At 29.3% G+C, this 15,162-nt stretch overlaps 1 pseudogene; it reads right to left on the reverse strand.

Annotated features, from left to right (window-relative positions):
* Positions 1-11,821: 11,821 nt before the first annotated feature.
* LOC128194981 (probable F-box protein At4g22030) lies at positions 11,822-13,218 on the reverse strand (annotated as a pseudogene).
* Positions 13,219-15,162: the final 1,944 nt, after the last annotated feature.

Genomic DNA, 15,162 nt, shown 5'->3' on the forward strand with positions numbered 1-15,162 from the left:
GTCAATCCTTGTCGGGCCCCAAAAAGCTAAAAAATGTTGTTTGTTTCTTTAGAGTTTTATTTTAAGGGAAAGTTAAACACTTTGAAAACCACATCCACATTCGCGCATTTAGTTAAAGGTACTGCTTTAGGGCAGGCGTTGTAGGGTGCTAATACCTTCCCTACACGTAACCGACTCCCGAACCAAGAATCTGGTTCAATTTGACCATGCCTTATCATTTTATGGTTTTTCCGTAGTTTTCCAGAATAAACTATGGTGGCGACTCCAAAATCTCTTTTTCAAAATTAATATTTATTCTCTTTTTATTGGATCGTCGTCCCGTCGCGATTACGGTTGCGACACCATCCATCTGACCAAGAATCCCATGTTCCATTCACGCTCGAAGCACATCGACGTGCGATATCATTGGATACGAGAAGCGCTGGATGAGAAGAAATTGAAGATTGAGAAAATCCATACAGACTTGAATTGGTCTGATATGATGACTAAGTCAATTCCAACCAAGAAGGTTGAAGATTGTTGCCAAGGTGTTGGTCTGGTGGTATCTTCCAGATAGAAGACCCATTTTTTGTTTTATGGGGGAGTTTTGTTGGAATAAAACAAAGAAGGGACCCATCCACCACTTGCTGAACAAAATATAGTGCACCGAAAGTTGGAGAAAATGTCTCCCATTTCTCCTTGTTTCACGGAAATGAAGTGCTCCACTACACCAACCATTTCTTGTTTTCTTGCATCTTTCTTTCTTCATAAATAAGGAATGCAGCGTGAAGATTCATGAAGCAGAGAGCAAGGGAAGAACCACCGAGAATCAAAACCGGTGAAGAGAGAAGTGAAGCCATATTAGTGTGAGTGAAAAACAGAGAGAGTCTGTTTTGTGAGTGTGTTAAAGTGAGAGTTTTGTATACCATCCGAGAGGGTGAGATTAATTGTGAGATCCTCAGAGAGTGAGAGAAACACTATAATCCTACTTTCATAGTGGAGATATTTTTCTGGACTAGGTCCCGTGGTTTTTTCCGAGAGGATTTTCCACGTTAAAATTTCCGGTGTTATTAGTTTTACGCTTTCATTTTTACGCTTCCGCACAGTGCCCATTTTGGGGTTCACAGAGGAGGGAACAAGTACCGCTGTTTCCCAACACTTTCATCATCTTCAATTCCATTCTGCAAAAATCTTCTTTTCTTTTCTTTTCTTTTTCTTTTCTATTTTTGTATCACATAATGCAATACCAACTATTTATACACACTATTACTGTCTCCAACTGAAAACATATTCAATATTTAATAAAATCTTCAATTTTTTACCACCAGTTTCAATTTCTACTAATATTAAAATTTATAACATTATATGGTCAAAGTTTTCTCCAACTCATTCAAAATATTTTATTTCATCTTTTCATTATTTTCAAGATTAAAAGAAAATCGTTATAAATATTTTATTTAGAGTAAAAAAAATTAATACGTTTTACCGTAACTTTATAACTAATACCATATATAAATCTTGAACGTTATATAGAACGTGAACGTTAAGTCTTCACATAATTATAAAATCACATTAATTATTTTCTAAGTTCAGCATATTTTGTCATTTGTATTATTGCTTTTCACGTAATATTTGACCACTCTACCTATATGTTTTATTATGATGTAGAAAGAAAAGGATAAAATAATATTTTTATAAATAACTTGTTAGAATGAAAAATAATATTGTATATTTTAGTTTGAAAAACCTATATACAATATGTAAAACTGAAAAGAGAAAAGTAGAAAATTTAATATATAGTCAAAATTTAAAAAAGTATAATATTTTTTTTTCAATTTATTAAAAGATCTTAAAACATAATTATAAAAAAGTAGGAAGCATTGACTTTTATAATGTTTTTATGTTACTCTAACGCTTTTGAATATGGATTTCACTGAAGCGGAATGAGTGAATTAAAGAGAATTTAAAAGTGAAATTTATATTATTTATTAAGATATTTGAATATAAGAGTGGAGAGATTTTTAAGTAAAGTTTATGAATAATTTGTGTTATGTGATAGAAAAAGATATTTTAATAAATTAAATTATAACTTTATATTTTTACTCTTATGCTTAAATTTAATACGGTGGAAATTTTATACTTTCTGTTTTTTATATATGTGATATATATATATATATATATATATATATATATATATATATATATATATATATATATATAAATAAATGAGAATGGTATTTATATGTGAAATTCATGTCATGACAAGGGGTCGGGTCGGGCACGGATAGTGTCTACCTGTAACTTGATCCGACAAAAAAATTCATCCGCTATCTGCACGGATATCTGCTTAAAAGATACCCGCGGATATTTTAAAACCCGTGGATATTTTAAAACCCGCGGATATTCGTGGATACTCGCAAATATTTAAAAAATATATTTTTATAAAATATTATAATAAAACTTAATAAAATTACAAAAAATATATAAAATATAATATATATTAAATTAAATATAAATTAAAATTTAATTTTAATTATATTTAACTTTATAAAATATAAATTTATGTTAATTTTAATTAAATTAAATTTAATAAAATATAAATTAAATTTTTATTTTTTATTTTTTGCGGGTAACGAATATCTGCGGATACAGATAGTATAATACTCGCATTCAATCCGTTTATAAGCGGGTATTAAAAACCCACTACCCGCAACCCGCGGATAGTAAATATCTGCGGATACCAATTATCCGTCGTGGATTTTATCCGCGGGTATGGATTTTTTTTCATCCTTACATGTCACTAATATAGAATAATATGTGTTAAAGAATTTGAAATTCTCCTCACTTTATTATAATGATTTGAGTCATACATCAATGAGAAGTTAAATGAAAGTTTATTATACATCTACTATGGGTCTCGGATTTTGAATGTCTTATACTCATCTTGTACCCACATAGTTAAAGTGTGTAATGCTTATATGAAAAAAAAAGTGTAAAAAATGTGTTAATCCTTAATAAGTGTCTTTCAAAAGTTATTAGAAGATATTTTTTTAATAAATAAATTTTGTTATATGGGTGCATAGTGTTTGTATACATATATGTTTGATAAAATAAAGATGGATTGAGTTTAATTATGAATTTTATTATTGAGATTAATTTAAATAAAGTTGTTATATTATGAAAATTTGTTTTGAGATAATTTATTATTTTACTTATTGCCATAATATATACATGAGTAAATTTAGATATGCAAGTTCTTGAATCACATGGAAGAGACTAAAAATTTATGTTATCTTTAAATCAACATGTATATAAATATATTAGGTTATGGTGAAAGTTTATTTTTAATTGAACGTTTTATACTGGCCTCTGTTTAAGAATTAATTATTTCGTAACTTTTAATATATATTATTAACTTGCTAATTTAATAACATTATTACTATTTTGTTTCTTAAAACAAAAATCCATAGATAATTTTATTGTATGTAAATTTCTCTTATATAAATTAAGATATTAAAGTTATTTTATAATTAATTAGCTATATACTTGAATGTACGCACCATATATACCAATATTATTGTTAGGAAATTCAACATAAAAGAGGTAAAAGAAAAATATAAAATGATCTCTTGAATAATTTAATTTAGCACTATTTTTTTCCTATTTATTATTATTATTGGTAAAAGAGTCCATAAAAAATATATATATTAATCAAGGAGAATGTTTTGATAATTTCGTAGAGAAGGATAAAGAAGTAAGTTGAACAAAAGTGTAAAGAGATGTGAGTTTAAAGGAATCATGAGTTAAGTACTAATAAAGAAAAACATACCTTTATAGTAATATTTTTTTTTCTTAGATTTGTATAGGCTTTCTTGGCATTTTTTTTCATATTTAGATTTGTATAGGTTTTTTTTTGGGAAAGTTATTTAATCTATATATAGTCTTTTATGTTTTTTTTTTATTATTAGTTTTTTATATGATGAAAACTGATAGATATTTTTTAGAAAGTTAACATGACTAAGATGTCAAAGTACGTAGTAATATTAAATATGTGTTTTATAAAAAAGAAATTAAAGAAAAATATAAATGTGCTAAAAGAAGGTTAAATATGTATTAATACAATTGCAAAAATAATTTTATATTTATGAAAATGAGTTAGAAAATAAAAATTATTATATAAAAAAACAATATTTTATAGGATAAAAATATAATAAATAAAAGTATTAAAAATTATAAAATGTGCGTCCTAAAAATGATTTTGATATACCATTTGACGAAATTGTACAAAGAAATAAGTTGTATGATTAAGAGTATAATAGGTTAGAAAGTATATTGGAGATTTGAGAAAACTTTATTAAACTAGTCGAACCTTAAGAAACAATAAAAATTAATTATCAAAGAGGATACAAAAGATATTTTTTTGAATTAGCTAATAAAAGAAGCTATTGAACACTTGAAATTGAAAGAGTCATCATGTGAAAAATATAAACAATAAATAGAAATACTAAAAAAGAGTAGGAAGGTAAGATTTAAAAACTATTTGATTTATTGAAATTGATAATATACCATTTGAATATATCTACACTACCAAAAAATTATGTAATCAAGATTGTTTAAAAAAGTATCTTAGAGGTGTGAGTGAATTTTGTGGATATAAAACAAGTCAAATAATTAGAAAATGAGAAAAAAAAAAGTGTGTACTAAAAGAAAAAAAAGAATATTACAACACACATACATACAAAAAATTGTGAGAAAAGAGTACGTTGAAAGTCTGATTGAATTTTATGGATATAAAATAGTTAGTTAGAAAATGAGAGAAAAAAACATATACTAAAAGAAAAAAAAGAATATTACAATATATATATATATATATATATATATATATATATATATGAATGCATTTTTTATATATCTATATTATTATATCAATAGATGACGATATTATAATGTTATTAACTTAATATAAGAAGTAAATTTATATCTATTAAGAGCAAAGGGTAATATACATATAGTTTTTGAAAAATAAATTATTATAGTACAAACTAATAATTGTGCATCAATTAATTCTTCATTGAAGACCAAATAACAATGTATGTTCTGGATGTGCACGAGCTTCCCTGTAATGCATAAAAATATTAAATTTTTTATAATGAATTAATGTATTAACCTATAACAATAATGAACAATATATTAATTATGTTAAGAAGGCATAATTTACCTTTCAAGGAGTCTTATTCTTAATGTATAGAACATATCAATCAAATTTTTTTTGTATTTTGAAGAACTAAAAAAAATTATATAATGTATGTATAACACGTTATAATAGTATATAATGTATAAAAGACTAAATAAATAATTATAATCTTGTTTATGCAGATATTTTAGTGTGAACAAAATATCTTATAGCAGCAAGTATGCTGAAAATTTGAAGTATGAGGTATCCAATTAATGAGGCACAGTAAAATTGAATAGACATTATGAACAATCAAAAGATCGTAATACATAGAAACTTCTTCAAGAATGTCTTTTTTGTATGTATAATTATTTTGGTTGTGTTATATACTTGAACAGTATAAAAACTACTAAATTAATCCAATATTGAGCTAATCTTAAATCTAAAATCTAGTACCGTAAAAACGAGTTGTAACCGTGAGTTAATTCGGTTCACCACAGGTTTGAGTCAGGTTAAGTTTGAAAAAAATGTAATTTTTGTATGTAGACTAGTTTCCAACCTGATTTACTTAAAACCCGGTTCACCTGGGTTGAACCCATGGTGAGGCGGATTGGTTTACCAACCCACCTAATTTAATTTAATTATTTATTATTTTATGTTTCAATATTATTAGTTAACATTTTTTTATTATATTGTAGATGGGATAAAAAAGATTTTTCAAGAGAGAAAAATATTATAGATTTATCTATTCAAAACTCTAATATTATATATGGATATATGATACAAAAATTATCAATCTTAAAAACTGATTTGTTCACCTTTTGTGCTTGTTTTTAGATTACGCTTAGATTGTATGATATATTTTTTTATTTTAAAGTTTAGAGTGAAATTTATTTAGATTTGAATTAAAAAATTGTAATTTTTTTATTTTAAAAACAACTTATAATTAAGTGAGTCAATAAGTCAACCCGTTTATACTATATACATGTATTAGTTTAATTTATGTTAGGAAAATAAAATTAAGCAGAGGTGATGAAAGCCACAATTGGTCACAAAAAATGGTGTTTAATTACAGTGAACTAGTCAATACAAGTATTTCAAATAGCCTAAACTTTGATTTGTTTGATTCAAAATAAGTATTTGACCAATCTGATTGCCAACCTTCAACCTACAAAATAGATTCTGACACGAATTTTGTCAACCCTTTTCAATATTAATCAAATATTTTTTATAAATATTTGGAATATTCATCTCTTCCGGTAATTGTCTGGTCGAAAGTTTATAGGGAATTCTAAACTGGAAGATTCAATATCAGATCCTGGATAATAATATCTCCAAACTCTTTCTATGTATTTTTGAACAATGAAAAAAATAATTCTATCATTTTTCATTAATCCAACGAGTTAGATTTGTGGAACAATGAGTCGTGCCTATAAAACATATTTTATTTTAGAATAATGATGTTTTAACAACATCTTTTTTATAACATTTTAACACAATTTACGTGTCATTCTGTTATTAGTTCAGTTAGTGTTTATGATTATTATTATTGATAGTAGAGTAATTTTAAACCAATCACGTAAATGATATTAAAATATTGTTAAAAAAATATTGTCAAATATCATTCTCCTTAAATTATTACCGGCTTCATAATCTTACCATTAATTTATTCTTTTAAAGTATATTAGACGCCTAAAACGACTAATCTTCCTCCTAATGTTTTTCATTCCTATTTTTATGAATAATTGATTTTTTTTCTATTAAAAGCGGTTGAATATTTTTTTTCCTCTTGAATTATTGCAATATTACCAGACATGAACCAGATATTTACTGGTATAACATTATCATTTTTAATTTACCAGTGAAAATAGATATATTATGCACACGTGTATTTATCTTTTTCATAGCAAAAAATAATGAAATTATAGTTGTAAAAATAAATATAAATAATTTTTATTTATTTTGAAATGATTTTTATTTATTTAATATATGATTTTTATTTATTTAATTTTAAAAAGTACTTAATTTAAAAAATTAGTTAAATTTAAATAAAACGGTAACTTTTGAAAGGTAAAAATGAAAAAAAAAATTAACATAAAAAAATTCCCTTTATATATAAATAGAGATTCTATTACTTTCTAATTCATTTTTTTACTTCCTAACTCATATTTCTGGTTCAAACTTTTACTTATAATCAAATATTAATGGTTCATATTCCTAATACGAAATATTCATTTACTTCCTCAGAATTTATTCACTTTTGGATCCATTTCTTGGTTGTCTTGTCCATTATTTTGGATACTTTTTATTTACATAAGTATTTAAAAATTAAGGAATACAGTGTTACACTAAACAGTTAGAAAACATTTTAATATATTGTTTAGGACTGTCATGAGTAAAAAAAATCCAAAGTCAACAATGAAACAATATAGAGATGAAAATTGTGTATGTATTATCAAGTATGAATTTCTTACAATGGTAAAGAAGGCTACCACAGTAGCATACACAGAAAAGAAAGAAAAATCATTCAGCTTGAGGTTGTTATAAACCTCCTATATAATATTCCAAAAAGTCCTAAAAAAACCTCTCAGCTGCTTGAGGTTAGTAGGAATTGACCATTGTGTAACTACTTGAACGTTACCTTGATTCATGGACACTCCTCTACCTAAGACAATGTGACCCAGATAGTTTACCTCTTGCAATAAAAGTAAAATATTGAGAGCTTAACAAACAGTTGATGTTGTTGAAGAAGTACTTGTAAATGATCCAATTTAAATGTATAGATCAATAAGGGCTACAAGGATATAAAAAAAAAAACAAGGAAAATTTTCCTTCGAGCCCTTTAACATTTCATTCATTAAATTTTGGAATGTTGCAAAGACATTTGTAAGCTCAAAGACATAACAAGTTACTCATAATTAGTTATGGCAAAAATAATATAGGTTTAATACCCAATTTTGTCCCCACTTTGGTTCGAAAATCTCAAGTTAGTCCCTTTTTAGAAATGTAAGTGCAATGGATCCTTACTTGTAATTATTTGAGTCTAATGAGTCCCTTCCGTTAAATAGAAGGAAACAGAGTTAGTGGGCTGATGATGTGGCAATTGTCTTTGGTGAGGTGTCAAGACGCAATTGTTTGCGTGCTTACGTGGTGTTAGGGTTCCCCAATTTGAAATTGGGTTTTATTAAAAATTGGGGATAAAAGGATTTGGGGGTGATTTGTTGGAGACTAGGGCATGTCCGTGTGCGAGAAAGAAATTAGTCAATGATTTGTTGTCCAACCTTTCCTTGAGGTTTTTTGGGCAGTGAAGATGAATCTTTGTGTGCAGAGGATCCAATAAAGCTGGTGATACCACTGCAGACCCTGAAGAAGTTAATGTGGCAGGAGAAGACCTACCAGAAGGAGGAAGCTGAACCCCAGACTTGGATAGATGCTTCCTTGGATCCAGATTACTGGTAATTGATTTCTTGGGAATGATTCCACTCTTCACAGCTGCAGCTGACAAATTATTTTTGGTCGACTGTTCTGAAACTCCTTTGGTTAAAGAAACTTTAGACTGGGGCAGCTTAGTTTTAGCAAAAACTTCAGTCTGAGCAGAGTCGGGCTGCAGTGGCTGAAGCTTTGGTTGAAACGTGCCCTGCATGTCCTTTTCCTGTGTTCTTCGCATGTTACCAACCTGAACGACGGGTTGAAGGGTAGGTGAGCGATCTCTAATGTGCTGACCAGTTGAATGAGGGTGGTATACTGTTCCTGGTAGTGATGGAGACTGTCGTTGTGAAGGTGACTGCCCAGAAGGGGATTCGGTCTCCCCAGAATCAAATTGTTGCTCTACAATTTTGGACATTCCTACTATTGCCTTTGACGTAAGAGATTGGTTCCCCTTCTTGACAGGTAAAGAACTTGCGTTGGCTGGTAAGCCACTAATAGTGGACACAAATCCTTCTGAGTAACCTGGCTTCAGAGTCAACTTATCAATTGTGTGATGCTTCTGCAATTGCCATGATGAAGGTGGATCCCCAATTTTTAATAAAACCCAATTTCAAATTGGGGAACCCTAACACCACGTAAGCACGCAAACAATTGCGTCTTGACACCTCACCAAAGACAACTGCCACATCATCAGCCCACTAACTCCGTTTCCTTCTATTTAACGGAAGGGACTCATTAGACTCAAATAATTACAAGTAAGGATCCATTGCACTTACATTTCTAAAAAGGGACTAACTTGAGATTTCCAAACCAAAGTGGGGACAAAATTGGGTATTAAACCAATAATATATCCATGGATATTTAGGAATAAAATATGTAACAAATAGTTGGTATCTGGAAATATTTATTATCCTTGAATAACATGTACTTTAATATATGCTCATAAATATGTTGGGTGTAGATATTATATTACTCATACCTATAAGTATCTATTACCGGCAAAAAATAGAAATAAAAATTTAATTTATATTTTATTAAGTTAAATTTTATTAAAATTAAAATTAATTTATATTTTATTATGTTAAATTTAATTAAAATTAAAATTTAATTTATATTTAATTTAATTTATATTATATTTTATATTTTATATTTTTTTGAAATATTATTTAGATTTTATTTTAAAAATTTATAATATTTTTTTAAAATATCTACATATATCCATAGGTATCCGTGAGTTTTAAAATACCCGCAGATAATTTTTAAACAGGTGGAGAGTAATGGGACAAATAATGAAAGAGGTAACGAGTAGATTTTTTTATTGCAGGTCATGTAACGGGTAGGTATTATCCGTGTCTGACCATATCCATTGTCATCCCTACTCGTAACGATTTGATGTGTTCTAAAGGTGATTTTTTTACCTGTGTTCCAGATTCACCATTATTTAATGATTAATCTAACCTTATTAAGTTCAACTTGGAGAATAATTGAGCTTCAAATAATTTATTTATAAGTTCATAAACTATTGGACAATAAATATTATCCTTAATTATAATAGCATTAAGGACTTGATAATTTTTACAAAATCTTCATATCCTGTTTTTTTTACAAGAATGATTTGAGAAGAGAGGGCTTGTGTTGGAGATGATGATCCCCTCATCTAACATGTTTTGCTCCATTGTCTATTGCACCATCATTGTGTTGTTGTCAAGCCATTATCGCACTGCGTCGTGCATCGTTACGTGGCCTCCATTGTCATTAACTTTGACTTTTTCTCCTCTCTTCTTTCTCATTCTCCTTCTCTTTTCTTCTTCTTTTCTCCCATCACCACTTAATGGATAAAAAATATCACCAAATTTGAAGATAAACTTGTCACTCCTTCTGTCAACAGATTTATTGATGAAAAAACTTAATTGTTAATAAATACTATAATTTATCAACAAATTTTAAGACATATGACTACTGATAAATATTACGGACAAAATTTACATAAATTAGTCAAGATCCAAAATGTCAAGTGTAACACTACTTTACCAACATAATTTACCGACAAACAAACTCGTTTGCAATAAGAATTATAGATTAGCAACAAAATTTACCTATAGATACATTATTGAAAAAAATATTAGTCAGTAATACAAATTAAATTTACCAAAGAATGTTACAAACAAATTTACAATCGACATTTATTTTTGTCAAGAATTCAAATTTCTATGTTCATTTTTTTATGTGTTCAATGATGTTTTAGATTAACATTTGAGTTGTAACTTGTCAAATGGTATCAATAATTACGAAAACTATATTAACTTTTTAAAGTTTAGGAAACAAGTTATATCAAAATTTGAATTATGATTGTGCGGTCAATATTTAAGGATTAATTTCATATTTAAGCATTATAAAATATAATGCATTTACAATAATATAAGCATTAATTATATAATCTATATTAAAGACATTTGTTTATTTAGTGTTATTTTATATTAATACTGATTTATAAATTGAGGTTTGTCTCCACTTTACACTCACTTATATATTATAAACTGAGGTTTGTCTCCATTTTACACCCCGTTATATATTATAAATTTGTTTTATCTTTAATCGAGGTAAGACTTTCAACCCAGTTTCATCGTCACACTGAGCTAAAGATCACGTTGTTTTTACTTAAAAAAAAAAGTCAAGAATTAAAGATTGTGTTGTCGTGTTTGCTCATTCATCCACGACAGTTCCCGCCGTCCGACATGAAGCTGATTTTGTAGCGAGTTGTCTGAGCTGCGACACATTTCTCCCAAACACCAAAGCACTCTTCATTTCCAAGACTTCTCCGTCTTGTCTTCTCTCCAACGCTTCCTCTTCCATCTCACCTTCTATTCTAGTTGCAACACTATGCGGCAATTTCTCTACTTCTCATCCACCACACCCACTTCCAGCTGCAAGTGAGCCATTCTCCACAAATGAAGATCCTAGTGTTGCAATGCCAAACTCCTGTTCATCTTCACCACTATGTATCCCAACCTCTCATTATCCTCAACGTCTTTTCTCCTCACTAAGTCAACAACTGAATAAACTTAAATGTCATAGAATAAAAAGGGTCATTTATTTGTTTAGGTTCATGAATAGTTTGAAATTGAATTCCTTATGCACATACTGCCATCTAATTGAGTTATAAGACAGAGAAATGTGAGAATTAAATTTCGATTGTTGAGAGTCAATTAATTGAAAGTACTTACAAATATATCTGTACATATTTTCAATGAATACTCCGTAAAGTTATGTGAGAGGACTATACAAAATAATAAAGAATCAAAGAATAAATGTATCGTTTGAGATGAAATGTTATCCTAATCAGAAGACCTTGTTGGCGAATTCATCTATGACAATTCCTTCCATAGCAAAGGAAGCAGATTTTGAGGCAAGGCGTCTCAGCCCCGAAACGCTTCTTCCCAACTTCATTGCCACCTTCATTTCAAAAACTTCACCGTTTTCTCTTTTCTCAGTGTCTGTCTCTTCAAGAGTGTCCCTAATGGTCTCTTCCAAAAGCGTGAAGAACCCACCACAGTTTCTGTACATTTCGAACACCATGCCCACTTGGCCACCGTGCTCAAATGCATTAACTGCTGAAGCCAATGAGCCAGCCATGAGAGGCACTAATGCCGCCAATGAGCCATTCCCCACAAAAGAAGACCCCACTGCTGCAATCCCACTCAGTAAAGGCCCCGCAATTGCAAGACTCTTGCTCACCTTCAACGCTATGTTTCCGAGCCTCTCATAGTCCTCACTGTCTTTCTTCCTTATCACTTCGATCACTTCCCTCAACTCCTTTTCGAGGTCTTCACTCCATCCATTCTTAGACCTTTTCCTCTCCTGTGTTCTACTTTTTCTCTGGGACTGAGACGAAGGCCACCAGACCGCTGGTTCATATTTTTGGGGAAACTTGTCAAGCATGGCTCCCAACAAGGGAAGTGGGTAAGCTTTGTCGAGTGCCAACACCTTCTCTATTGAACTCTTCACATCTTTCTCTGTGGGATTTCCAATAGTGATTAGGGTTTGGATTTGGGTATGAAGCTCTTTAAACAACCTTGTAGCATTGCGTTCTCGGCGAGTTGTGAGGGCTGAATTTTGTTCATGATGAGTGACATCCCTGTGGCGGCAGAAAACAAGAGCGTGGATGATAATTTCAAGGCCAAAAGCGGTGCCCCGGTGTCACCAGTGGTGGCTGCAGCAACACCGGCCATGGCCGTGGCAGAGAGAGTGATCATGTTGACGGAGTTAAGAAGAAGAGTATTCCAGTTGTTTCTCTGTTCGCCAATGTTTTTGTGCATTTCAATTCTGTCAGAAACTTGCTCCAAAATTGCGTAGAGTTGAAGAGTGAGGTTATGAGATGATTTGTCGGTGGGAGAGAATAAATCTTGATATATGTGTGTGGTAACGACATTGTTCTCCAATGGAATTGTGTGTGTGGAGCCGTTAAGTTGATCAATGCGCAGGGTTTTTGATGGTAGCTTTGGGAGAGAACGAGAGAGTGGTGGAGGGTTAGGGATACGAATAGAAGCGTTGATTTTTGTTAGAGAAGAAGAGAGGAGAGGTGTGGTATGTAAAGAAGCCATGGGATGTGTGTGTTGATGAGATTGAGTTTGGAGATGTTGGAGATGAGAATGAGAGATAGGGTTGGCGTGTCTATATATATATATATATATATATATATATATATATATATATATATATATATAGTGAGAGAGAGAGAGAGAGAGAGAGAGACATATTCAAAGGAAGAAGTCACGTATAATGAAAACTTTGACTAATACTAAGAGACAAAAAGGCAGAAGATTAGACTTGGCCTTGGCCTTGGTGTGATGGCGGACTCTTTCAGCTTTCAGATTTTGGTGAGTTCTGAAATTTCAACCCTTTCATGTGAGACGCAGTAAAGCCACCAACAACGCCATCAATATCAGAATGTCAAATCCAACTGTTATATTCAACTAAAACATAAAGTCAGTTATTTGTTATTTAATGATTTTTAATAGTTAGTTTCTGGTGTATTTAATTAGATGTTTGTTGTCTTAATCAAGAGCTATAGAAAAAACACACTGACTTGAGTAACTCAATTATCTGTAAGGACATTTTGTTGCTAAATTAAATTATTCAAGAGATCATTTTATATTTTTCTTCTACCTCTTTTATGCTGGATTTCCTAACAATAATATTGGTATATATGGTGCGTAGATTCAAGTATATAGCTAATTAATTATAAAATAACTTTAATATCTTAATTTATATAAGAGAAATTTACATACAATAAAATTATCTATGGATTTTTGTTTTAAGAAACAAAATAGTAATAATGTTATTAAATTAGCAAGTTAATAATATATATTAAAAGTTACGAAATAAATTCTTAAACAGAGGCCAGTATAAAACGTTCAATTAAAAATAAACTTTCACCATAACCTAATATATTTATATACATGTTGATTTAAAGATAACATAAATTTTTAGTCTCTTCCATGTGATTCAAGAACTTGCATATCTAAATTTACTCATGTATATATTATGGCAATAAGTAAAATAATAAATTATCTCAAAACAAATTTTCATAATATAACAACTTTATTTAAATTAATCTCAATAATAAAATTCATAATTAAACTCAATCCATCTTTATTTTATCAAACATATATGTATACAAACACTATGCACCCATATAACAAAACTTATTTATTAAAAAAATATCTTCTAATAACTTTTGAAAGACACTTATTAAGGATTAACACATTTTTTACACTTTTTTTTCATATAAGCATTACACACTTTAACTATGTGGGTACAAGATGAGTATAAGACATTCAAAATTCGAGACCCATAGTAGATGTATAATAAACTTTCATTTAACTTCTCATTGATGTATGACTCAAATCATTATAATAAAGTGAGGAGAATGTCAAATTCTTTAACACATATTATTCCATATTAGTGACATGTAAGGATGAAAAAAGATCCGCACCCGCGGATAAAATCCGCGACGGATAATTGGTATCTGCAGATATTTACTATCCGTGGGTTGCGGGTAGCGGGTAGCGGGTTTTTTAATACCCGCTTATAAACGGGTCGAATGCGAGTATTATACTATCCGTATCCGCGGATATTCGTTACCCGCAAAAAATAAAAAATAAAAATTTAATTTATATTTTATTAAATTAAATTTAATTAAAATTAACATTAATTTATATTTTATAAAGTTAAATATAATTAAAATTAAATTTTAATTTATATTTAATTTAATATATATTATATTTTATATATTTTTTGTAATTTTATTAAGTTTTATTATAATATTTTATAAAAATATACTTTTTAAATATTTGCGAGTATCCACGGGTATCCACGGATATATGCGGGTTTTAAAATATCCGCGGGTATCTTTTAAGCAAATATCCGTGCGGATAGTGGGTGAATTTTTTTGTCGGATCGAGTTACAGGTAGACACTATCCGTGCCCGATCCGACCCGTTGTCATGACATGAATTTTACATATAAATACCATTCTCATTTATTTATATATATATATTTGTGTTATACATTTACACATGT

The sequence above is a fragment of the Vigna angularis genome, chromosome 1 (assembly GCF_016808095.1).
Source record: "Vigna angularis cultivar LongXiaoDou No.4 chromosome 1, ASM1680809v1, whole genome shotgun sequence".
Taxonomy (NCBI): Eukaryota; Viridiplantae; Streptophyta; class Magnoliopsida; order Fabales; family Fabaceae; genus Vigna; species Vigna angularis.